The 26,984-nt window shown below is 29.8% G+C and overlaps 5 long non-coding RNA genes across 8 annotated transcripts in view; all 5 read right to left on the minus strand.

The window, feature by feature from the left end:
- Positions 1-24,550, minus strand: part of LOC127069577 (uncharacterized) — a 29,526-nt gene extending 4,976 nt beyond the window's left edge. The window contains exons 1-2 of one of the 3 annotated variants that reach the window (XR_007783619.1): positions 24,422-24,550; positions 24,165-24,301 (exon numbers count right to left, since the gene is read on the minus strand). This is a non-coding gene — a long non-coding RNA (uncharacterized LOC127069577). Of the gene's footprint in view, positions 1-24,164 lie in introns of all 3 variants that reach the window. The other 2 variants (XR_007783620.1, XR_007783617.1) reach the window with 2 other exon arrangements.
- On the minus strand, positions 64-2,213 carry LOC127069579 (uncharacterized). 2 transcript variants are annotated; one of them, XR_007783627.1, is made up of 5 exons: positions 1,883-2,213; positions 1,661-1,788; positions 1,345-1,583; positions 543-1,264; positions 64-464 (listed from the first exon to the last, which is right to left on the minus strand). It is a non-coding gene; the product is annotated as an uncharacterized LOC127069579 (long non-coding RNA). The 2 variants fall into 2 exon arrangements; XR_007783626.1 differs by having other exon boundaries at positions 1,345-1,567; positions 1,883-2,203.
- On the minus strand, positions 7,180-14,504 carry LOC127069578 (uncharacterized). The gene is made up of 5 exons (XR_007783625.1): positions 14,179-14,504; positions 13,614-13,730; positions 11,422-11,564; positions 10,881-10,968; positions 7,180-9,731 (listed from the first exon to the last, which is right to left on the minus strand). It is a non-coding gene; the product is annotated as an uncharacterized LOC127069578 (long non-coding RNA).
- On the minus strand, positions 14,648-16,598 carry LOC127069580 (uncharacterized). Its single transcript, XR_007783628.1, has 4 exons — positions 16,173-16,598; positions 16,018-16,084; positions 15,108-15,939; positions 14,648-15,031 (listed from the first exon to the last, which is right to left on the minus strand). It is a non-coding gene; the product is annotated as an uncharacterized LOC127069580 (long non-coding RNA).
- A 90-nt stretch (positions 24,551-24,640) lies between the features above and the next one.
- On the minus strand, positions 24,641-26,735 carry LOC127069538 (uncharacterized). Its single transcript, XR_007783604.1, has 5 exons — positions 26,591-26,735; positions 26,384-26,496; positions 26,068-26,291; positions 25,232-25,987; positions 24,641-25,153 (listed from the first exon to the last, which is right to left on the minus strand). It is a non-coding gene; the product is annotated as an uncharacterized LOC127069538 (long non-coding RNA).
- Positions 26,736-26,984: the final 249 nt, after the last annotated feature.

A 26,984-nucleotide genomic window follows, 5' to 3' on the forward strand; every position in this document is an offset into this window, starting at 1 on the left:
CACACATAACGATAGGGATTGTATAGGTTCGAGCCAGTAGGTTCAATAAAGTGAAAATTCAAATTTTTCAGTTTTAAATTTGTATATTGTTTTTCCACATCGAAGTACATCAAAATACATGTAGTTGCAATATACGCAGATATACGATAGATTACAAAAATTTGTTTCTTAATAAATACATAGAACACGATAAATATGCGTAATATTATAGATAAGATTAGTGAATCTGTGAGAGAAAACTAAAACTTTGTCGATTGTTTTGTCAAAAATAATATACAGAATGTAACGGAAACTCCTGCAGAGCAAACCATAGCAATGTAGCGCTGGAAGAAAAATCTCTTGGATAACGTAAAAACGAACTCTTGTTTTGATCCGTTAAGAAAGCAGCCGGATTCGAGATGTATTTGATATTGTTATTCATTTACTTCTTTCCCTACAGCTTGAGGATTAATATTTTCCAGATCCTATGACAATCGATAAATTATAATATAAATGGTTATAACAAATAAATGTTTATAATAAATATTTAAAAAATATTTTACCTGCAACGTAACGTATAGACGCTGCGGGTGTTGCCGTTCCTGAAGCTTGTTTCTTAGTAATCGTAATTTTACCCATTGCTGCTGTTTTTGTAACTTTTTTTCTAATGTCTTTGACATTACAACTATTGCGTTTCTGTGACCATTAATCAATGGCAATGTGATGTTTAATTTAGATCGCTTAGCGCAATTTTTCCATTCATTTATTCATCAACGTTCGAATGGACGGCTATTATTCCCAAATTAATTGAATAATATTGCCAAATAGAGATCAAAGTGATTTCATCGTCTATTCAAATGTTCACCACCTTTTATCATGTATTTGCCATCGCTTGTCTTTCCGCTTTGATCAAATTGGTCCGTTGGAAAGCTTTCCCCTTTCGATGGGGATATGGATCTTTTAACCTCTCTCATTTCTTGTTTATATCATCAAAAGGTTAATCCTCCGGTAAGCTCATTCATACTTTAGAGCAAAGCATTTAAACACGCAGCTGATGGACCCTTCGCTGCGACAACCCTTTCTGTTTTTCTTTGAAAATCTGGAGGTAATTCAATTAGGAATATACGTTATACCGGGGCTCATAAAAATAATTGATTTTAATGAATTTCTGTAGATCCGTAGATAGTGTTTTTTGGAGGATTTTAAAATAAGATATATTCTTGTGGGGTATGCTTTCCGTCTTTGCAAAATCAATTCTGTTAAACCTGGTATTATCCTAGCATGCCTAATAAAAAAGTAAGTATATTAGATTCCTAAAAGTTAATGCATCAGTCTAAAATTGAAATAAATTTGAAGGTAATATACCGAAAGAGTATGTAGCCAAAAACATGCCAAGTCTTATACAAAGATTTTGTACCATAAAAACCATTTTACTGTCTATGCATTCTAATGCCAGACTCATTATTTTTTTATTTTTCAGACAAGTCTGAGGATTCATATATAGCTTCTCTTTTTTCCTTGCTTAATGATTGTAAGAATGGAAATTAAGAAGCTTTGCTAATTTTCTCACAGAATGGAAATTTTACTCCTATAATAGAAAAAAACTACTTACTATTATAATAGAAAGAAATTAACAAAAGTTATAAATATGTGAGACATACAATGTGAAGTGAAAACTAACCTTCTTGAATGGAGTTGGTAGTATTTCATGAAGATTTTGTTCTCTTCAACGACGAACGAAGATTCGTTTCATTCGACTACAGATGACTTATATTTAGATATTACATCGAAAATATATTATTTTGTAATCTATGATTACAAATTTGTGTAATAGTCAAACATGTAAACAGTAATAACATGAACGATAGATATCAGTAAAAAGGGCAGTGGAGATCATAGTTACCTGACATAATATACAACAATGTTTGAAACCTAATTGTCTTTCCATCTCATATTTCAATTTTCTATTCGTTGTGAATTAATTTGGGAAAAATGTTTCTTCGTATTTCATCGGCCGGTAATATCATCCTAGTGAAATAATTCGAATGGCAGAAGCAATCAATTTGGCGCGTTTCCTAAAGGTGACTTTTCATGAAACTTTTTAGAAATGGTCCTGAATGTACTCGTTTATTTACTTAAAAGTTATTTTGCCATAAGAGTGAAAAAGAATGAAGAAGAAACTTGATTTGGAAATTTTGTTACAAAAAAAAAGAATGCGACTCAAGTTGCTAAGAAAATTTGTGACGTTTAGAGATAGATGTAGAATAAAGGCTCTTCGCAAGTGTTTCGTAAAACTGTTTTCAATAATGTAGTTATAATGAGAATGATACTAACGGCGTCCTAAAGGAATTAAACGTCGATCAAGAAACAATTTTGAACAGTTTGAAAAAAAGCCCGATGCTTGTGTGCCGTGTGATTAAATAATGAAAAGTTTAATGAAACGAATATCTATTTGCATGAATATCTATCGTTGATAAAACGAAACGAAACCGAAGTATTCTTAAAACGGCTTATTACGAAGAATAATGTCATAACGAGGTTGTGATCATGAGAAGAAAGAAGAATCAACTGTTGTTTCCTATTCAACCTATTGGTTATGACATCTAATGTAAGTAATTCGAATCAATTTATTTTTGAGATAAAATACGTGAAAAGACCATTTTTCCCCAACTTAATATTTTAATCTCGCATTTAACGAACGTATAGAATTACTAATAACATTATTAACGCATCATTTAAAAATTAGATTGAGCGTGATTAATTATAAGTAACGAAACGTTAAATACGATAAATATATTTTAATTGACTTTACTCGAACTTTTAATAAATATTCTGAAATTTATATGCTGAAGTGAAAAGTTTAAAGCGGATTAGAGAAAATAAAGTCTATTCAGACTTTTAATTAAAATTTTCAGGTCAATAAAATTTATATTAATCTCTTCATCAAATCGAAAACATTTCAATATTTCAAATAATTTAAAAAAGAAGTAAATATTTAAGAAAAGTTGAGCTTACATTAAAAACATCGATATTACGCAACACAGACATTGCACTAATTATAGGCCTTAAAGATACATTTTTTGTACTGCGAAAGAAATACGAGATAAATCGGATATAAATAATATTAATAAAGAAATGTAAATAAATCTATCTGTAAACAATCTTTTCATGTAAAAAAAATTTTTTTGCTTTTCCTTTTTTTTTCTTTTTTTGATTTTAAACTCTTTTTGATTTTTTTTTATTTTAATTCATTTTTTATTTTTTTATTTTTTTTTTTAGTTTTTTTCTTTTTTCATTTTCTTCATTTTTTTAATCTTTTTTCTTTTTTTTTCTTTTTTTTTGCTTTCTTTAATTTTAATCAATTTTTTTTTTATTTTTCTGTTATTTAAATTTTTTTTAATGTTTATATAAACGTAATGTGTAATATGTGATATACATATAGAAGTATTATACTTATAAATTAATAATTAAACGCAAACATATATACATATATATATATATATATATATATAAATACATCTATCTACTCAACCAAGATATATTCTACGATTTAATATATAAATTAATATATCAGACGTTTTCGAACAAATCATTTTTCTGAATTTTTACGTATAATTCAATGTGTTAATGATAAATTAATGAATTAATTAATAATTTTAATAAATTAATTTATAATTTATAGAGAATAAAATACTCTACTATTTAATAGAAAATTTTGATTGTATACTATTTTGTAAGCAAAAATTGCAAAAAGTCCTGTATTATAATAGAAAAATGTTGTGGCACTCCACACAGAGTATCTTAAATACTTCTACAGCATTTCTAAAACATTCCGGCACTTATACTCAAATTTAAACGCATCCAAAGATTCTAAACCGAATTTAAATTCGAATTATATGAAAATCATTTAAGACGGCTAACAAAATTTTGATTTAAACGATTTTGCGCCACACGAGACGAGGCTTAGGATCACTACCACATTGAAATATCCGACTATTGTCCATAATAAACTTTACGAAGAACATCATGTCGGTTTTTAATATTTCGATGTATTATTATTCTTCCATAATATTTTTAATTTGCGCCATGAACGGCTCAAGATCTTGACCAAAAATGGATGCTTGGATCAAGATATTCTTACTTTTGTATTTTGTTGTTAGGATCTAACAAAGAATGTCCCGTCTCTTACTTTTGTGTAGCTAGTACCCAACAAATTACGTCGCGATCAAATAATCTGAATTAGACGACACCATTAAATAGCACATTGAATTAACAATCAATTGACCTATGAGGGACTTCCTAAAGCAATTTTAAATCAATTTTTTTTTGTAAAGGTTTATGCCGCATAATCCGAAAGTTTTAATTTTTTATTCAATAAAAGCCGCCGTAAAAATAAATTTTCAAATTGGCCAGTGTGTAATTAAACGCTTGAAAAATTCCAGAAAATTCCACGTAAAATTTAAAAAGAAAAAAAAAAACGGAACAGTGGGCACCGTGGCGTAAAAAGAAGAATTATTATTATTCGGCAGAAGAATTCTTTCCGCCGAAGTACCAGACAAACGTAATCAGACAAATGTTCATGTTTTTATATTTTTGTGTACCTTAAATAAAAAGAATCTTATTCAAGAAAATCTTAAATATACTTTGAATATATGAGTAAAAGAATGGAAAGACCATAACGGCATTAAACGATAGGCCAACATTACCTGTTATTTGAAAATTACGAAATATGCTACTTAAATGTGTCATCTAAGTTCTTACGGCGGAAAAAAACATCTATCACGCAAGATAAAAAATACAATGTTTGTTGTTTACTTAATCACAAAAGTATGCAATCTTGAAAGTTTGAAGGAAAAATGATGATTTATAGAAAATATATATGAAATTTGTTTAACATCTTTCGGATTATATGGAGAACGTGACGTTAGAACGACACTAGTTACAAAAAAAAATTGATTGACTTGATTCGTATTTGCTCTAAGAATTCCAACATTGGTCAATTGATTATCAATACAATGTGCTTTTTAATGATGTCGGCTAATTCAGATTATTCGGCCGCGATGTAATTTGATGCGTACGAGCAACACAAAAGTAAAAGACTGAACATTCTTTGCTAAATCTTAACAACAAAATACAAGAGTAAGAATATCTTGATCCTAGCATCCATTCTTGGTCAAGATGTTGAGCCGTTCATGGCGCAAATGGAAAATATTATGGAAGAATAAGAATACATCGAAATATTAAAAACAGTAATTGGACAATAATTGGATATTTCAATATGATAGTAATCCTAAGCCTCATTTCATGTCGTGCAAAATTGTTTAATTCAAAATGTTGCTAACTGTCTTAAATGACCTCCATATAATCCGAATTTAAATTTGATCTAGAATCTTTGGTAGCATTTAAACTTGAGTATTAGTGACGGAAAGTTTTAGAAATATTGCAGAAATATTTAAGATACTCTATGCAGAGCGACACAACATTTCGCAGATTATTACACAAAACCTTTTGAAATTTATGCTTAAAAAATTGCATACCTTTACATATTACATCAAATATTCAAAAGTAATTTATTATATATTAAAGATATATTATATATATATATATATATATATTATAATTATTTATTAAACATTTAACTTAATTTAAGAACGGAGAATTATATATATATATATTATATAAAATACATAAAAAAATATATGAACATTTAATAATATGAAAGATATTGTCAGTACGAACATGTCTGGATCTTCTTGATTTTCTACTGACTCATGAGAAATCGTAACTTGTTCGTCCGTAATCTGTAAAAAATGAAGGAAATTACGTTAAAGTTTGTACATGTAAGAAAAAATATTATATCAGTTATCTCTAAGCTAATTGCAAAGAAAATGTATTGAATTTAGGAAGAACTAGCCGAAATATTTCTATCTGATAAGAACAAATTATAGGAGGGGCTGTTAAATAAATTAGCCCTTAATATTGCATTACATTTGCGTTACATCGAAACAATGTTTTACGACAACCCAATTTTTTATCTCGTTATAAATGTTTTACTAAATTTCCTAATTCAAATAATTCGAATTATATTTTCTCCTGTGTTTAACAGCAATATACTATAGATAAATTACAATTTGTAAAACATACTTTAGAATAATAATAAGAGACTATACAATTTTTTATAGTATATTATAACCCAATATATCGTACCTTCGAATAGAATATCGAGTAAAATAGTGTATAATATAAGATTAGATATTGAATCATTGAATTATCTGTAGCACGATATACAAAGAAAAAAGTGCAAATAAATGTAGAAAATGAAAATAAATCCTTGCGTTAAATGTTAATTATAAATTATATTATATTATATTATATGTTATATGATATGTTATATTATATGTTATATTATATGTTATATATTATATATTATAATAAATCATACAATTCTTTATAATAAATTAAATAATTCATAAAATTCAAATACGATTTCTTACCGGTTCGAAAAATCCGTTGCCCTCTCCTTCGTTCCATTGGCTTTGGTTCTCCATCTGGTCTTCTGTCGGAAGTCGGAGATGCTTCCTTAGATTAGGTCGAATATTCAATGTGCGACGCTTGGACGGTTATTCGATACTGACTGCTTGACAGTACTTTCTTTTATGGGGTGTAATAAGATTCAAATATGAAATGAAACCCGGTTTCCCCACCATCTATGATTTCGGGCGGAACCCTTTTACCACGTACGAGATACTGACTTGAGCATGCGCCATTTAAATTCCCCACTTTTTAGCTGCTCCACGTATTTGATTGGTCGACGATAGGACAGCCCCTATGACCCCTGCCAGGTTTCAGCTCAGTTGCTCTGAATAAATTCGGATCAATACTAGCATAGCAACGGCTTTCCCGGGTATACTCCAGTTCTTTTTTCTCTTTTTAATTCCCCTATCTATCATTCTCCATATTCCTATCCTTTTACGCTTTTAGTCGTTTACAAATTTTATGTTTAAAATGGCTTTTTAATCGAATTACCTTAAAAGCTTTTTAATCGAATTTTCCTCATATTTTCTCCTGGATGGGAATATTTTTTGATATTTGTTTATTTATAATTATTTATTTTTAATAAAAGGAAGGTTGGTGTATATATATATATATATATATATATATATATATATATATATATATTTATAATTAAGGAATAGAGAGTAGAGAATTTAGAAGATTGTATTTAGAAGGATTGTAATTTTATATTTACACCATTTATAACTTACGTTTTGGCCGATGTTGATCTGTTGATGGCTGATTGAATGATAGCTAGAAAAAAAGTATAATGGTAGGGATCTCTATTATTATTCCAAGTAATAATTAAAGGAAATGTTGGGGAAATGTTACATTATATATATGTGTGTGTGTGTGTGTTTTTGGAGGATTTAAATCATTCGGACGATACAATCCCAAATATTATATTACTAGAAATATAATAAAATCACTACGACATACGATTATACGCAATGAAAAATAAACGATTAGAGGAATATAATAATTTATAATATTTTCTTATATAGTTTAGGACGTAGAATACGAATTACTAGATAGCTGAAAGTAATATTGTATAATTTTTTGGAAAATTCTCGAAGAGAACATTGTTTTAATTTTAGGAAAATGTAGTCGTCTGTATCAAGTAATTGAATCGACGTATGGCAATGCTCTCAGAGGCAATCCAGACGTAAGCCGAACGACTAATTGAATAAAGCTGCTAATTTAGTTGTCTAGCTAACTATATTATCCGTTACTCCGCTATGATTTGTTGAGAGGGATCGTTGAGACGATTTACGAGAGAAAAACAGGTTTTATATTCCTAGTGATTGCTCTCTGAAGAGGGGATTATATGCAGATACACGTACATACATCGACGCACGATCTCGTTAGCATTCCTGGCACTTGAGCCGTCGGTACCTGTGCACGCATTCGAGCAGATATAAATCGAAAAAGATAATAAATCCTGGTACCTGACGATACATATACCGACTCATGCATTTTCATTATCAGAACCAATATAACGAGAAAATTCGCCGCATAGTTCTGCTACCTTTCTGAATAACACGTCAAGTGGAATATTTTCGTGGAATATTTCCGTGGAATATTTCCGTGGAATATTTCCGTCAATTATTTTCGTGGAATATTTTCGTGGAATATTTTCGTGGAACATTTTCGTGGAATATTTTCATCCAACGTTATTGTAAAATAAAATATTGTTATGGAATATGTTTTACAAGTACACGTCGTGAATGTTATGACAAACAAATTGGAACATAGAATGTAAAATATCTTTCTTCAGTTAAATCGAATCATTCAATCACGATTAATTTAAATTAATAGAATAACGAAGATTTAAACGTGAAATTAATGTCTCATATAATTAAAATGTATTGAACGTCTTTGCAGATCTGATCATTTTGAAAAGTTAAGCCTCCCTATATTTGACTTTGATTTTTTTTAACTCGTTCTTAAGTCCACGATTAAATCTTCCACTCTTATAATCGATATTATTCTCAGTTCTTTCCATATTATTATTACTATCGGTCACGATCATCCATTTAGCTTCGTCTTTACGACACATCGTCTTTGGCATTTTCGAATTCGAATCGAGACTTGCCGAATCAATGATCGGCAAATCGGAGACACCAACATCGTTTTGAATTTCAATTGGAATTAAATTTACTTCTGGGATCATTATCGTCTACTAGTAGATTTAAAAAAAATCATCGAGTAAATCGTAAATGCGTATAGGCTCTTTATCTTCACCCTCGTTTTCAAATTTTTCCTCTCCTTCTTCTTCTTCTTCTTCTTCTCTTTCTACTTCAGGATCGATTAACAGATTTTCCATGTTAGAGTGATCGTTAATCCCCTTTGTTTCTTCATTACTTATATGAAAGCCTTAAAATAAATGCTACTATCGCGTCTATGATTTTCCAAGCAATTACGATGCAAATTATTATTAGTCCGATATCCACGAAAATCTCAGTATTGTGAGTGATCGTCATTTTCTCTTCTTGACAATGTTGACTATTGTTCACAAGTATTAAAAGATAGGCATTGATTTCCAGGTCAAACATTCTCCTCTTACGAAATAATATCTCTTGTACGAGAAAAAGATCAACTTTTGATCAGATTCCACATGCTATGCCCGACAGCACTCTGACAAGCTATCTGATCCCAGTCAATTATATCCTGCTTTTTGATTCGTTGAAAAAGAATTGTGCCCTCGTTCTACCGTTAAACCCTGGTAAAACTACACCAGGATAGTCTCGTTACGTCAGAGTTCACCATATCGTATCACAGTGCAGAATCTTTGCTATTATATATCCCGTCTTCTATTTCTTGCAATTCTATCTCGATTACGTAATGGACATGGAAACGTCGCTTCACGAATCGTTTAAAAACGAGAATTGTGAAAAGGAAAGAAAATGCCTTGTCTCTAAATCTAGCATGTTCATTTATAATATTCCCAAAAGCTTGGTAAAAAATTCTGAAAGCTGTCGATAATCCTCGATAATAAAGTACTGCAGTTCGTTACTATGGTAACTCAATATGTGCTTTCTCTCTCTCTGTGCTCTCCCTCTTTCTCTCTCTCTTTCTCTCTCTCTCTCTCTGTGCTCTCTGTGCTCTCAATATGCGCATAAAGTAGATATGTATTCTCTCTTCTTTCCTTCTTTTAAATTCGAGCTATACCAAAGCTACGTATCATCGCCGTTGAACTGTAACAAAAAAATAAAAATTATAAAGGGCATCGTTTTAAACGGTAACACTCGATAACTTGAAAATAAGATATTTTACATTCCAATGGGTGGGTCATGATAGATGAAAAATATATTTTTGACGAAGGATTGTTCGAAACGATTTTCTTATAAATATAATAATTCCTGTAATATAAATTTCTTATAATATAATATAAATTAATATAAATATAATAATCATGGGAAGGAAGGATATTAGTTGACGTTTAATAATAATAATGAAAAAGCTACTTTTAATAACAATAATAAAAAAAAGAAGATACTTCTTGGGTTGATTAATTAGACTATGATTCAATTTTTATTACGTTAAATAAGAAATTGAAAAAATAAATATTCCTCCGATACAAGCGACCAATGAGCATGGAGCGAAGGATTTGAAACAATATCCGCGTATGTAATTCGGATTAAACTAAAAAGAAAAATGATATATGGAATTCAGAAGGGTTTACGAGAAATTCATTTCGACCAAACCCATAATCGGCTCTTCGGCTCTTCGGCTCTTCGGCTCTTTCAACTCTTTCGACTCTTTCGGCCTTTTCGAAGCATTCGACCATGTAATAGGACAGATAGGCCTGCGTAAAGCCTATTATAAGGAAATATGCGAAAGAGACAGAGATTGAATAACGAAAAAAGAAAAAAAAAATTAACGACAGACCTCCTCTGAATCCATATATTTCGTTATTCCGTAACAAGGAAAGAGAAACGTGTTTTAATTAAAATAATACAAAAGAAAAAAAAAGAAGACAATATTACGAGAAAAGTTTCCACGCAATATTTTTTATATAATAATTATAACTTTTTTTATATATTAATATAAAAAAAAAAGAAGACAATATTACGAGATAAATTTTCACGCAATATCGCTATCGAGCGATATCGAGATAAGTATAAGTTCCTAAGGACAAATTTCTCGGCTGATTTTACAAAGAGAAATATATCATAATATACAAAGAAAATTATCTTGGAACTAATTGAATTGGGATGAAAAATGCCATAAGATCGCCGGACGTAACTTACCCAATTGACATTAAATAGCTACTGAGAAGCAAGGTATAAAGTAAAATATCATTTTCGAACAAATTAGTACCTGCTTGAAATAAATCAACCTACCAACTTTTAAATTTTCATATAACTCGGATGCATGTTAAACTTCTTCGGAAGATACTTCTGTTTTTCCGTTTTCCGCTATCGATCTCATCTGTAAAAAGATGATCATTATAAATATCACATTGTTATATCATTCGAATAGCATATTGTAATACTAAAGCTATTGTTCGTATATGTCTGATAGCGTCTACCCATGCAGCTATAGCTTTTGAAATTTGATTTTATGCATCTGTAAACAAATTAATTTGTTTTCTAGTATGGAATAGTAGATAATGTAGGTATGGATTGACGTGCATAATAACATTGCAGCTGTCAATTGAGGTGATAGCATTATTATGGAAATAATGCAACCGATGATTTGTATAGAATTTCTGATATATACATTTATATGTGTGTATTGAATGTACATTCAAAATGTGATATATGTTATCGGCTCGATATTCTCCCTCTATCATATGAGAAGATGTCCGAATATAAATGAAAGTAAAAAATGCTTACGAGATCTAAATTTTATTATGATTCAAAAGAATAAAGAACAAACTACCTTCTATCTCTGTTAGAAATCAATTCGATATAAAATCTACATCCTCGTGCAACATAAATACGTGCCAACATAATAGCATTTTCTTTATCTCGGACCATTTCTTTTGTTAATACATTTATTATGTTATCACCAGGTAATATTCTCTAGAAATAAGAAATATATTCAATGTAGTGGTTCGAGATGTAGGAATGAATTTAAACATAGGCGGTAAAAACGATGCCGTCGAATTCGATAAGACCCACTCGAATTCGAGAGCACACTTTCAAGTAAATAAATTTATTTTAACATATATAACTTAATACTCGTTTATTACGAATAATAAATTAATAAATCAATATTCGTCGTTTGAAAAATAAATTTTATATCTATTTGATATATTTTGAATATTTGGAATATTTTTTGCTGCAATTATTTTTGGCTTTATAAACGGTTGAAAAAAGGGAATTGTATATTGTAAAATATACTAAATGAAAATTCTGCCGCATTTGATACGAAAGTCGTTTAGCGCTCTCAATATCGCTGCGTGGTTCCTTAGCAACAACATCTGCATCAAATACGTCATAACTTCCATATTGAAAGCGCATGAGCAGCCATTAGCTCCGCCCATAGCTACAGCTTCGATCAATAAACGCCATAAATTGCTTTTCTGGGTCGCACCGATTCCTTTGTTTTTAATAAAATTTCACAATTATCGAATTTCCTTTTTATTAATTTTCTTTTCCAAAATGTAATAATAATGTTTAAAAGCTACTCGAGTATATGCTTGTCGCGAAAGTACTAGTCGCAAAATATTTGACAATTATTCCGTCATGAGATAGATACAGAAATCAAATAAATTAAATAGGACAACAACCCCTTGAATTTATAAAGCCCTGGCCAAAACCAGTTGACCCAAATAGTAAGAAACCCAGGCAAACTCGTTCGAAAGATACAAAAGTAACGTTATGCCACTATGAAATTTAAATAACATAAAAATAGGATACATCTTTTTTTTTATCCATCCTTCATCAAATGATTTAAAATTGTTTTCTGATCAATTTTTAGTTCTTTATAGACATCATTTACATCAATTCTTTCAGAACTTGCGTTCATATAGGAAACGCTTAAAGGACCTGCGTACTACGTATCGCGTCGATCAATAAACATGACGAACGTTTGTCATAGACTTTCATTTGACTACAGTCGTATCCCTCCCTCTCTCTCTTTTTTTTTTTTTTTTTTTTTTAATAGAAAAATTTTAGAATGTATCAAATTTCTGTTTTATTTATGCTTATTTCCAAGATGTAATAATAATATTTAAAAGCTACTCGAGTAGATGCTTGTCACGAAAGTACTCGTCGCAAAATATTTGACAATTATTTTGTCATGAGATAGACACAGAAATCGGATAAATAAAGGAGGACGATCACCCTTTGAATTTATAAAGCCCTTGCCAAAACCAGTTGACTCAAATAGTAAGAAACCAAATGGCAAACTCGTTCGAAGGATACAGGAGGAACGTTATGCGACTACGGAATTTAACAAACACGCAAATAGAATACTTCTTCTTTTTTTTTATCCATCCTTCATCAAATGATTCAAAATTGTTTTCTAGTCAATTTTTAGTTCTTTCAGGACATCATCTACATCAATTTTTTCATAATTTACGTTCATATTGAAATTATGAATATTCATATTGAAACGTTTAAAAGACCTGCGTGCTACATACCGCGTCGATCAATAAACATGACGGATATTTTTCATAGACTTTCATTTGACTTCAGTTGTATCCTTCTCTCGTTTTGTAGGAAAATTTTAGGAAAATATTGAATTTCTGTTTTATTTCTGCTTATTTCTAAGACGTAATAATAACGTTTAAATGCTACTCGAATAGATGCTTGCAAAAGTACTTGTCGTGAAATATTTGACAATTATTCCATTATGAGACAGATACGGAAGTCAAATAAATTACGAGAGGACGACTTCCCTTCGAATTTACAAAACCCTTGCCAAAATCAATTGTAAAAAGAAACACGATGGTAAAAATAAAGTAGAAACGTTATGCTATTACGGAATTTAAAAAAACTCACAAATATGATATTTTTCTTTTTTCATCCATCCTTCTTCGAATGGTTTAAAATTGTTTTCTAATCGACATTTATTTCCTTAGCGACATCATCTACATTAGTTTATAAAAAAATGTCATAACTTACTTTCATATTGGAAGTTTTTAAAAGCTATTACATGCTGGGCCCATTGATAATCCATCGATTAATAAACATCGCCAATTTGTTTGATTGACCTCTATTTGACTTCAGCTGCATCCTTCCCTTTTTTGTAGAAAAATTTCAAAATGTATCGAGTTTCTTCTTTATTTTTGCTCATTTTCAAGATGTAATAATTTACGTTTAAATGCTACTCGTGTAAACGCTTGTCGCAAAAGTATTTTACAAAGATATTTGACAATTATTTCGTTATGAAATAAATAAAGAAATCAGATAAACTAGGAGAACGATTTTCCTTCGAATTTGCAAAGTCGTTGCCGATATCATTTGAAAGAAACGCCATGACAAACGCGTTCGAAAAATGAAGGGAAAATGTTATGCCATTACGGAATTTGAAACAAAAAACCGCAAATATGATATTTCTCTTTTTTTAACTATCTTCCTTCAAAGGATTTAAAATTTTTTCCGGTCATTGCTTAGTTTCTTAGCGACATTATCTGCAGCAATTATTTCGTAAATTACTTTCATATTGAAAATGTATGAAAATACATACTGCATTGATCAGTAAAATTATTACAAATCTTTTCGATCAAGTTTTAATCGGCTTCGGTCGAATTCTTTCCTTTTTTGTTTTAATAAAACTTTAAATTGCGTCGAATTTCTTCTGTTTTCACTCACTTTTCAGTTTTCTTAATAAATTTTGTTTTTGAATAAATTCTACATAAATGAATTTATATAATCATTTTAAAAATGTTCTTAAAAAATAAGTTACAAAATTTACAAATTCACCCGTTCACTGTACGAAATCGTTATAAAATTTCACCGAGGCTGTTCAGGCACCTTTTTTCGTAACGGTTTGAGCTCGGCAACTGAAGATGTGGACGGAATACGAACTAAGGCTATCGTATCGATGTGTAAGGCTGTGTTAGTGTTCCCCCTAACGCATACATAACAATAGGTATTGTATAAGCTTGACCAATAGGTTTAATAAAGTGTGAATTCAAACTTTTCAGTTACGCATATATATATTGTTTCGTACGTCAATGTCCATCAAGATATATATAATATAGAGACATAATAGACATATAATTTGATTTGTTTTACACACATAGAGATATAATAGTAATATACCTAACATATAATTAATACATATAAGAACTGATACAATAGTAAATTTACAAGAGAAAAGTAAAACTTCGTCGAATGTTTTCTTAAAAATAATTAACAAATACAATGTAAAGTGAACAATGTAAAACATAGTAAAGCGTTTGGAAAAAACGTAGGGAAAAAATCTCTTAGATAACGTGAAAACGAACTCTCGTTTTGATCTTTTATGAAACCAATCGAATTCGGTGGTATTCATTTATTTCTTTCCTCTCAGCTTGTAGATAAACAATTTCCAGACCCTACGGCAAATATTACATTACAATAAATGGTTATAATAAATAAATGATAATAATAAATATTTTGAAAATATTTTACCTGCAACGTATTGTATAAATGCTGCGCTTGGTGGCGTATGTGGATGAAAAATAAAATACAAGTCCAATTATTAAGAAACCAGCTTCTGCGTTTATATAAAGCTTGATTCTTAATAGTTGTGCTTCTACTCTATCAATACTCTTTCTGTCAACTTTCTTTTTAACGTCTTCGAAATTACAACTATTGTGGTTTTGTCAATTCATCAATAGTAATTCAATATGTTTTTCAATTTCGATTGCTTGGCACAATTTTTCCACTTGCTGATAGTGAAGTTCTTAATCGATCATTTGAACGGCAGCAGCAATTCATAGTAAATAATTACTTTATCCTTTACGTCCATCACACCCAGCATCATCTTTCTTAGCACCAAATCTGACTTTTCGATTTGCTTTCCGTTTGTAGAACTTCTTCTGCCTCAACTAGGATCATTTTTGAATATAGTCAATAATGAGTTGCTTGAATTATATAGATGATAGTATCTCAATAATACATCAATTCTTCAAAATCATAAATTTCTTCTTCATTTTTTTCAATCATTGATATGTTTTAATAAATTTTAGATGAATAAATAAACATAATCACAGCCATTATAAAAATACTTATTGATTTGTGTCCTTTTGAATGGAAGACTATTATTCTCCGTGGCCTTTCATCACCTTTTTCCCCATTGTTTTTCTTTCCGTTTGGGTCAATTGGTTTTATTTAAATCAATTCCAAATTCGACAAGAAGAGATTCTGCTGTTTTATCAAATTTCTTTTCTATCTCACCCAGAGATAATTGGCCAATACAATGTGCCGTACCAAGTCTTCTTGCGATTTATCATTTTAAGTCCTGAAATAATTCAATTAAAACATATATTACATTACTATCATACAAATAATTGATTGTAAAGATTTTCTATGGACTTACAGTGGTGTTGAATTAATATTTCAATACTTTGCAGGGTAAACTGGCCATTTTTGAAAAGGTAGTTTTCCTAAAAATCAAACCTTCTGATAAACGTCTAATAGATAACATAATATGTACAGTTACATGTGTAGACAATATTAGAAATAAAAACTAACCGTTTTCAATGTGAAAGAGGATCTGCTTTCCATATTCTTCTCCTATCGTTTCTCCATAGCTGACTTATATTTAAATATTTAACCTAATACTAATTTCTAACCTTAAATTATATACGCGAATAATAGAAGTCAAAGAAGTAAACAGAAATAAAATTACAAATAGAAATCAATACAAAAGTGATCATCCTAATTATCTAATATTTTGAATTAAATTTCATATTTGATTATTTTTCTACATAACATATTTACTACTTATATTGAAATTTAAACGAAACGTTTCTTGGTATTATTCAAATCCAAATAATCAAATTTGATAAAACTGCCGCCCTTTCAAAAGGCGGCTTTTCATTGAATATTTTTGTAATTATTCCTTAAAAATTGTATTCGTGTTAAAAATTATGATATCTTAAAAACAAGAGAAGATGAAAAAGAAATTCAGTATATTTTGAACTTTTATTAAAAAAAAAAAAAAAAAAAAAAAAAAAAAAAAAAAAAAAAAAAAAAAAAAAAAAAAAAAAACCAGAATGCGCCTCAAGTTTTTGTGCTCAAAATAGGTAAATTATCGAAGATATTCTAATTGTCCAATTACATCGTTTTCATTATAAATGGTATAATGAAACAATTTATTTTTGAGTTAAAACATCAAGAAACGTTTTTCTATTAACGAATCACTATTAACATTACTACAAATTATATTAACTACAAATTGAATGATTTATTTTTCGTTTAATATAATATACGTTAATTTAATATATTATATATATATATATTATATACATATCCATATAACATATTATATATATATATATGTACATTTAATAATTTTATATTTAATACATTTAATATAAAATTAATATATATATATATATATATATATATATATATATATATATATTAAATATATATATAAATATATATAATATATAATAATAATTATATTATAATAAATATATGAAAATATTTAGGATCGAAGTAAAAGATAAAGATAAATTATATAATACGTGCAGACGACTAAATGAAGATAAATACAAATACAAATAACAACAAATAAACACATTATAAATATCTTTTTGTCCGTTTCTGATCACGTAGTCTGAAATAAATACAAAAATTATTATGTAATGTAATATTAACATGCAAGTATTGTAAGTATTTATAAGAAAAAATATTATATAAGTTTATTTCTAAGTTAATTGCAAAGAAAATGTATCGAATTTGGGAAGAACTAGCCAAAATATTTCTATCTGATAAGAAGAAATTATAGTAAAAAAAATTAGACCTCAATATTGCGTTATTGATAGATCGGAACAAAGTTTTATGACAACCTGTTAATTAAAAAAAGAGATTGTCAAGCATTACGTCAATCATTACGTTGTGCAAATGTCAAACAAACGTTCCTAAGTATTTTTATATCATTACAAATGTTTCACTAAATTTCCTAATTCAAATAATTCGAATTACATTTTCTTCTCTGTTTAATATTATGTAATAATACACCAAAGACAAATTACACTTTGTAAAATATAGTTTAAAATAATAATAAAAGGCTATATAATTTTTTATAGTATATTATAAAAGAGTGTCTCGTAATATTGGATACAGAATTGTATAAAATAATGTATGATGTAAGATTTGTAACATAACTGACAGATACGTATATAAAATTATACAATTACCTATAACACGTTATATAAAAAAAAAGTCTATGAAAACAAATTCTTGTGTCAGATATTGAATGTTATAAAGTTCAAATATGATTTATCTTACCTAAAGGATGCTTTCACAAATTTATCGATCGCTTTTTGAGCTCTTTGGATGTTGTTATAGATGTGTAGTTCACTTTTGAATATTAATAAATCTTTGTTAGACGTCAAAATGAATCAGGCCGTGTCACGATGGCACAACTGTCGGAGAGCGCCTGAGTGAAGGAACCTTCTTTTAGGGAATACCGTAATATTCAAATATGAAATAAATCCCGGCTCCCCCACTGTCTATCAGCTCTTCCACGACCCCGCATCCCGTATAAAACCTTACCGTGAGCATGCGCCATTTACATCTCCCACTTTTTAGCTATCCTACGTATTTGATTCGTCCACGGAAGTACAGCCCCTGTAATCCCTACCAGGTGGCACGGATAAATTTGGATCGATATTACCGTAGCAACAAATAGCTCTTTACAATTCTCTTTCTTTTCTTTTCAATTCTATTCTCTCCTTTCGATTCCCCCTATCGATTATTCTTTATACGCGTATCCTTTTTTCATTTCACTCTTTAGAAAGCGCAGTTCCTCTATCTCTTTCTTTTGGAAGGGAATTCTTTTGTAAATTTATTTATTCGTTATAAATAATATTTTTTAATATTTTTTGGGGAATTTATTTATTTACATTTATTTGCATTTAATTAAAGAAAGGGAGGATTGACACATATATTTAATTAAAGGATAGGAAGTACAGAATTTGAAACATCGTATTTAGATGGGTTGTATTTGTATATTTCTACACCATTTATAGCTTATACTTTACCTGATGTTGGTCGCTGATGGATGTTCGACAGGAAAAAATAGAATAGTAGAGATCTTGATTATTCACCTAAGTAATAATTAAAAGTAAATGTTGACGAAGTGTTGCATCGTATATGTGCTTTTCGAGGACTTAAATCATTCGGATAATGCCATTCCCAACGTTATAAAAAAGCTAATAAAAAATCATTGCTGTATGTTTTATGCGTTATACGCAATGAAAAATAAGCAATGTGTAATTTAGTATGTAGAATGCGAATTATTAGCAGCTAAAAATATTATTGCGTTATCCTTTTTAAAAATCTCGAAAAAAGCGTTATTTTAATTTTACGAAAATTCAGTTGTCTGTACAAAGCGATTAAATCATCGACGTAGTAAATTGCTCTCAAAGCAAAGCGAGACTACTAATTGAGTAACGTAGGTACGTAAGCGCCTAATTAAATCGCGTAGCTAACCAAATCGTGCAATATTCCGCTACGAGCTTATTGAGAGGGATGCACGAGAAAATATACCTTTTATACCTGAAGTGGTTATTCTCTAAAGAGGGTTTATACACACATACACGCGTACGTACGTGCTTTTACCACTTAACCCCTACCTAAACGCATCGTTCAAGAGCTGAGGCAGATCGAGGGAAGTATAATAAAGCGTTTAATATGGTGGTACCTAACGATACACGTGCTGACTCATACTCATTCTGTTAAATCCCTATCAAATCTGGTATAACGAGGGTATTTGCGCAAAGCTCCAAATTAATTCGTACTAATCCGCGCTGAATTTCTCGATAAAAATTGAATGGAATATTCTTCCGAAGTATTTTTTTGAAATATTTTTATAAAATGTGAATATGAAATATTTTTTACAAATACACGTCCTGAATATTATAACAAACAAATTGGAACTATATATTTTTACGAATTTAAATGTCTGAATTTGAAATGTCATATACATGAGAAATCAATCATCGATCGAATCCGAGATGCGTATAAGCTCCTAATTCTCACCCTCGTCTTCAACTTTTCTCTCTCTTTGTTCTTCTTCTCCTTCTACTTCAGGATCGATTAACAGATTTTTCATATCAGGGTGATCGTTAATCTTTCTTGTTTCTTCGTTTCTAATCAGACCGATGGTCTTGAAATAAATATTGTTATCGCGTCTATGATTATTTAAACAAGTGCAATTCAAATCATCGTTAGATCGACGTATAAGAATATTCTCAACGTTATGATCGATCTCCATTTGTTCTTTTTGACAACGTCGACTACTTTTCAGAGTGGAAAAAGGTAGACATAAGTAGGATTCTTCGATGAAATATTCTCCTCTTACGGAATATTACCTTGTTAGAAGAATTCTGCTTTGAAACAGATTTCAGATACGACGTCGGACCCTCCTTTGTCAACCTATCTCTCCCAATCGATTATACTCCCTCGCTAAAGCTGCTTTCAGTTCCTTTGAAAAAGAAATGCTGTTTTCTCATTCCACCTATAGACTTTGGTAAAACAGAAGCATCTTAGTCTCGTTATATCGGATTACTTTCTATGATGTCAAAGTACGTATTCCCTAACAATATAAATTCTCTTTTGCTATGTATTTTTACGAATCGTTTTAAAACGAGAACCTTAAAAAGGAAAGGAAATACCTTGTCTTTAAATCCAGCAATTTATAATATCTCCAAAAGGCAAAAATATATGGAAACCATTGATAATCCTCAATAATAAAATATTGCAGATCGTTGCTACAGTAACTCGATATGCGTTGCTCCAGCAGCACGCATAAGGTAGATGTGTATTTTCGTTTTTCTCCTTCTTTTAAATTCGAGCTATACCAAAGGCACATGTCACCGTCGATGAATAATGTATTCCTATAAAATTTGCAAAATAAAAACTGTAAAATTTTAAAAAACACCGTTTTAAACGATAACATCCGACAACTTCGGAAATATTGAATATTCAATTGGGTCATGGTAGGTGAAGGACGTGTTTTTCACGTAGTGGGTGAAGGATTATTCGATTTCCACATAAATATAATAATTCTTATGATATTAATTTCTTATAATATAAATATAAGTAATATAAATATGAGAATTATAGGAAGAAACTAATTAGGTAATGTTTAATAATAATTATAATAACAAACAGGAAATCCTTCTGCAGCTAATTAATTCCATCTGATCTAATTTTTACTTTTATAAAAATATCGGAAAAATAAATATTCCTTGCAAAGAAGCGATCAGTAAACATGAAGCAAAATGCTCGGGGCAATATATGCTTATGCAATACAGATTAAAAGCAAACAAAAATAATATGTAGACGTCAAAGGAAATTCATTTCAATCAAAGCCATAATCGGCCCTTTTGACTCTTTTGACCGTGTAATAGGAAATGTTGATTGACTTGCGGAAAGTCCATTGAAAGGAAATACATCAAAGAGAGATCAAATAACGAAAAAAACAAATATGATCAAAGATCTTCTGATTCCATGTTTCATTACTACGTAATAAGGAAAAGTAAATATTTTAATTAAAATAATCCGAAAAGAACGAAAAGGGAATAATATCGCGAAAGAAGTTTTAATGCAATATTTTTTATCAATCGAACAGTATTGAAATAAATATTCAGAGCGGAACAAATTTCTCGGGGGATTTTACAAAGAGAAATATATTATAATTTACGAAGAAAATTATGAAAATATAGGAAAAAGAGAGATCTTGGAACTAATTAAATAGGCATTAAAAATAGCCACTGAAAAGCAAGGTACAAAGTAAAATATCATTTTCGAACAAATTAGTTTCTGCTTGAAATAAATCAATATACCAAATCCTAAATTTTCATATAACTCGGATGCTTCTTAAACTTCTTCGGAAGATACTTTTGTTTTTCGGTTTTCTGCTGCAAACGGTCTCATCTGTAAAAAGATGATCATTATAAAAATTAATGTTACATTGTTATATCATTCGAGTACATAGTGTAATACTAAGTCTATCGTTCGTATATTCGTTCGTATATCGATTCGTATCTGATAGCATCTACTCGTGCAGCTATAGCTTTCGAAATTTGATCTTGTGCATCTTTAGACAAATTAGGCTGTTTCCTAGTACGGGATAGTAAATAATATATAGATATAGTTGGCATGTATAACAAGATTGCAGCTGTCAGTTGAGGCGATAGCATTATTACGGGAATAACGCAAAAAGATATATGTATACATTGAATGTACTATCGATATCTCGAATATCGCTTGTTAGTCGACTCGATACTTCCCCTTTATTATGATCGATTTTTATTATATGAGAAAGTATCCGAATAGAAACGAAAGTAAAAAGTGCTTACGATATCTACATTTTATTATGATTTAAAAGAACAAATAACAAACTACCCTTTATCTCTGTTAGAATTCAATTTGTTATAAAATTTACATTCTCGTTCAACATAAATACGTGCCAACATAATAGTATTTTCTTTATCTTGGACCATTTCATTTGTCAATACGTTTATTATATTACCACCAAGTAATATCCTCTACAAATAAGAAATATATTTAATGTAGTGGTTCGAGATGTAGGAATGAATTTAAACATAGGCGGTAAAAACGATGCCATCGGATTCGATAAGACCGAGCGCCCAGCCAAGCAAATAAATTTAATTAAAGATAAATAATTTAATATGCATTGATTACGAATAAAAAATTAATAAATCAATATTCGTTTATTACCAATAATAAATTAATAAGGTAATATTTATCGTCCGAAAAATAAATTTTATATCTATGTTGATTACTATATAATTCAATATAATTTCAATTCAAAATTCAAATTACTATGTTAATATCTATATAATTCAATTTTGATGGGAGTATTTTTTGCTGCATTTATTTTTAACTATACAGACAGTTGAAGGAAGGAAATCTTGTTCTGTCAAAAATTAAGCCAGAAATTCCGATACCTCGATATCTTCGTTTAGTGTCTTTATTGTCGATGACTATTCCCTTAGCAACAGTATCTACATCATAACTTCCATATTGAAAACGCTTGAACCGAATATGAGCCACGCCCATTGGTACTGGCTGCGATCGATCGGAGCTACTAATTATTTCTGTCGTTAGAATCGTATCTTTTTCTTATTTCGTAGTAAAATTTCAAAATGTATCGTTTTTTTTTTCTCTTTTTTTCCAAGATTCATTTACAAGATGTAATAATAAATTTTAATTTTTAAAGTTTAAATGTTATTCGTGTAGATGCTTGTCGCGAAAGTACTCGTTGCAAAACATCTTTAACGATTATATGAGATAGATACAGAAATTAAATAAATTACGAAGACGACCTCCCTTCGAATTTGCCAAGCCCTTGCCAAAACCGGTCGAAAAAAACGCGGTAAAGAATGAGGGCAAAAATAATGGGAGAACGTTACACCATTACGGAATTTATAAAACTCAGAAATGTGATATTTCTCTTTTTACATCTATATCCTTCTTCAAATAGTTCAAAATTGTTTTCTGCTCAATATTTAGTTCCTTAGCGACATCAAAATGTATCGAGTTTCTTCTTTATTTTTGCTCATTTTCAAGATATTATAATTTACGTTTAAATGTTACTCGTGTAGATACTTGTCGCAAAGATATTTATCGCAAAATATTTGACAATTATTCCGTTACGAGATAGATTCAGAAATTGGATAAATTACGAGAAGGATTTCTCTTCGAATTTGCAAAGCCGTTACCAAAATCGGTCGAAAGAAATGCATTTGAAAAATGAAGGAAGAACGTTACGCCATTACGAAATATTTATTATATTTTTTATATTTTTTATTTACGTTACGCCATTACGGGATATTTCTTATATTTTTTTTATATCTATCTTTCAAATGGTCCGAAAGTGTTTTCTAGTCAATATTTAATTCCTTAATGACTTCGTCAACGGCAATTGTCTCATAAATTATTCTCATATCGAAGCCCATTAACGCTATTACGTGCTGCATATTGCATCGATCTCACTCACATTGCATCGATCAATAAACATGACAAATCTTTTTGATTGACTTTTATTTGGCTTTAGTCGTATCCTTCTTTTTTTTTTTTTTTTTTTTTTATAGGAAACAAAATGTATCGATTTTTTTATTTTTTTATTTTTGCTCATTTTTAAGCCATAATTGAAACGTTTAAATGCTACTCGAGTAGATGCTTGTCGCGAAAGTACTTGTTGCAAAACATTTGACAATTATTCCGTTACGAGATAGATATATCAGATAAATTAGGAAGACGATCCCCCTTCGAATTTGCACAAATTCCTTTGTCAAAACCGGTCGAAAGAAATGCATTTGAAAAATGAAGGGGGAACGTTACGCCATTGTGAAAAACTCGAAAATGGAATATTCTTTATTTTCCATCCTCTTTCAATTGGTTCAAAATTGTTTTCTGGTCAATTTTTAGTTCTTTAGCGACATCATCTAGATCAGTTCATAGAAAAATGTTATAACTTACTTTCATATTGGGAAGATTGAAGCTGCTACATGCTCGGCCCAGCCATACTGCGTCGACGAAGAAACATCACAAATCTTTTTGATTGACTTTTAATTGACTTGGGGCACGTTTTTCTTTGCTTTTCTCTTTTCCTTTTCCTTTTTTTTTTTGAAATACAATTTTTTTGAATTTTTTTCTGTATTTTCATTGATATTCCAGATATTTTGATAAATTTTATTTTTAACAAATTATATAGAAATAGACGAATATAAACATACCCGTTTTAAAAATACTCTTAAAAAATCAGTTGCAAAACTTAAAAATCTCTTTTCTGTCACACGCTATGATATAACATTTCACTGCAGCTATTGAGCCTCCTTTTTCTCCTAACGATTGGAACTTCAGCGACGAAGATGTGGACGAAATATGAACTAAGTCTATCTCATTGGTGTGTAAGGCTGTGTTAGTGTTTCCCTCTGACGCACACATAATAATAGGTATTATATAGGTTCGAGCCAGTAGGTTTAATAAAGTGTAAAAACAAACTTTTCAGTTTCAGATATATATATTGTTTTTTCACAACAAAGTATATCAAAATACACGTAGTTAATACACACATAGACATAGGATAGATACAATTTGTTTGTCGATAAATATAAAGAATACAATAAATATGCGTAAATAAACATAGGATAGATACAATTTGTTTTTCGATAAATACAAGAATACAATAGAATGCAATAAATATGATAGATAAGACCTAGTACAGTAGTAAATCTGTGAGAGAAAAGTAAAACTTTGTGGAACGTTTTTTTAAAAATAATTATACACAATGTGACGTGAACCCCTACAGAGCAAACCATAACAACGTAGCGCTGGAAGAAAGATCTCTTGGATAACGTGGAAACGAACTCGTGTTTTAATCCATTAAGAAAACAGCAGGATTAGAGACGTGTTCGGTATTGTTATACTTCTTTCCCTATAGCTTGTGGATTAATATTTTGCAGACCCTATGACAATCGATGCATTATAATATAAATGGTTATAACAAAAACATGCTTATAATAAATACTTAAAAAATATGTTACCTGCTACGTATTGTATAAACACCGTGCTTGTAGTCGCTTATACAGCTGCTAAAACCTGTTTTGTAGTGGTTGTACTCTCATCTCATTGCTCCTGTTTCTGTTATATTTTTCTGTCTTCAATAGTTGAAATGACAACTATTGTATTCGCGTCGATTCATCAATGTTTATCTAACGCATTGTTTCATTTCGATTGCCTGGCGCAATTTTTCCAATCATTCATTCGTCATCTTTCGAATGGACGGCTATTAATTCCAAATTAATTGAATAATATTGCCAAGTTGAAATCAAAGTGATCTCATCGACTGGTTAAATGTTCAGCAGCTTTCATGAACTTTTTGTCATTGCTTTTCTTTCCACTTGGAACAAATCGTTTTGTTGGAAAGCTTTTCAAATTCGATGGGAAGTAGTTTTTTTTAACTTATCTAATTTCTTTTCCATATCATCAAAGGGTTAATCCTCCAATACATTGATTGGTATTTGTGTGACAAGCATTTAAACGAGCAGCTCGTGTATCTTTCACTACGACAACCCTTCCTGTTTTTCTTTGAAAACCTTGAAATAATTCAATTGGAAATATACATTATATCATGGCCACACAAATAATTGATTCTGAAGCTTCTCCGCAGACCCATAGATAATGTTTCTTTGGAGGATTTTAAAATAAGATATAAATTCCATTTTTTCCATTTTTGCAAAATCAATTGCAATCAAATTGCATAAGCAATTTTGCTAAACGTGGTATCATTTTGACAATGCCTAATAAAAAAGTAGATATATTACATTTACAAAAGTTAATGTATCATTCTAAAATTGAAATAAACTCGAATGAAATATACCAAAACTGTTTGAAGCCACGAATGCCTCAAATATTGTAGAAATATTTGAAGCTACAAAAGCCACTCTACCGTCTATATCTTCAAATGTCTTAGATTCATTATTTTTCTATTCTTCCTGCAGGTTGCAAAGTTCGTATATAGCTTTTCTTCCTTCTTCGCTTAAAAATTGTAAGAATAGAAATCAAGAAGCTTTGCTAATTCTCTCACAGAAGCAAATTTTACTCCTATAATAGAAAAAACTATTTACTACTATAATAGAAAAAAATTAACAAACGTTATAGTGATGTAAGGCATACGATGTGAAACAAAAACTAACCTTTTTAAATGGAGTTGGCAGTATTTCATGAAAGTTTCGTTCTCTGATTCGTTTCATTCGATGACAGATGACTTATATTTAAATATTACATCGAAAATCTGTTATTTTGTAATCTTGGATAACAAATTTGTGTAAGAGTCAAACATGTAAACAGTAATAACATGAACAATAGATATCAGTAAAAAACGCAGTGGAAATCATAGTTACCTGACATTATCATTTATATACAGAAATGTTTGAAATCTAACAGTCTTTCCATTTCACATTTAATTTCTTAGTCTTTATACTTATTAGTACGTTAATTTGGGAAAAACGTTCCTTTGTATTTCACCGGCCGGTAATACCATTCTAGTACAACTCAGATGATAGAAGCAATCAATTTGGCGCGCTTTCTAAAGGCGACTTTTCATCGAACGTTTTGGAAACGGTCTAAAATGTATTTGTTTACTTATTTGAAAGTTGTTATGCCATAAAAGTGAAAAGGAACGAAGAAAAAATTTGATTGGGAATTTCTGTTACAAGAGAGGATAAAATGTGATTGAAATTGCTAAAAAAATTAGCGACGTTTAGGGATGACGTGGAATAAAGGCTCTTCGCAAGT

This window comes from Vespula vulgaris, chromosome 15, assembly GCF_905475345.1.
Source record: "Vespula vulgaris chromosome 15, iyVesVulg1.1, whole genome shotgun sequence".
Lineage (NCBI taxonomy): Eukaryota > Metazoa > Arthropoda > Insecta > Hymenoptera > Vespidae > Vespula > Vespula vulgaris.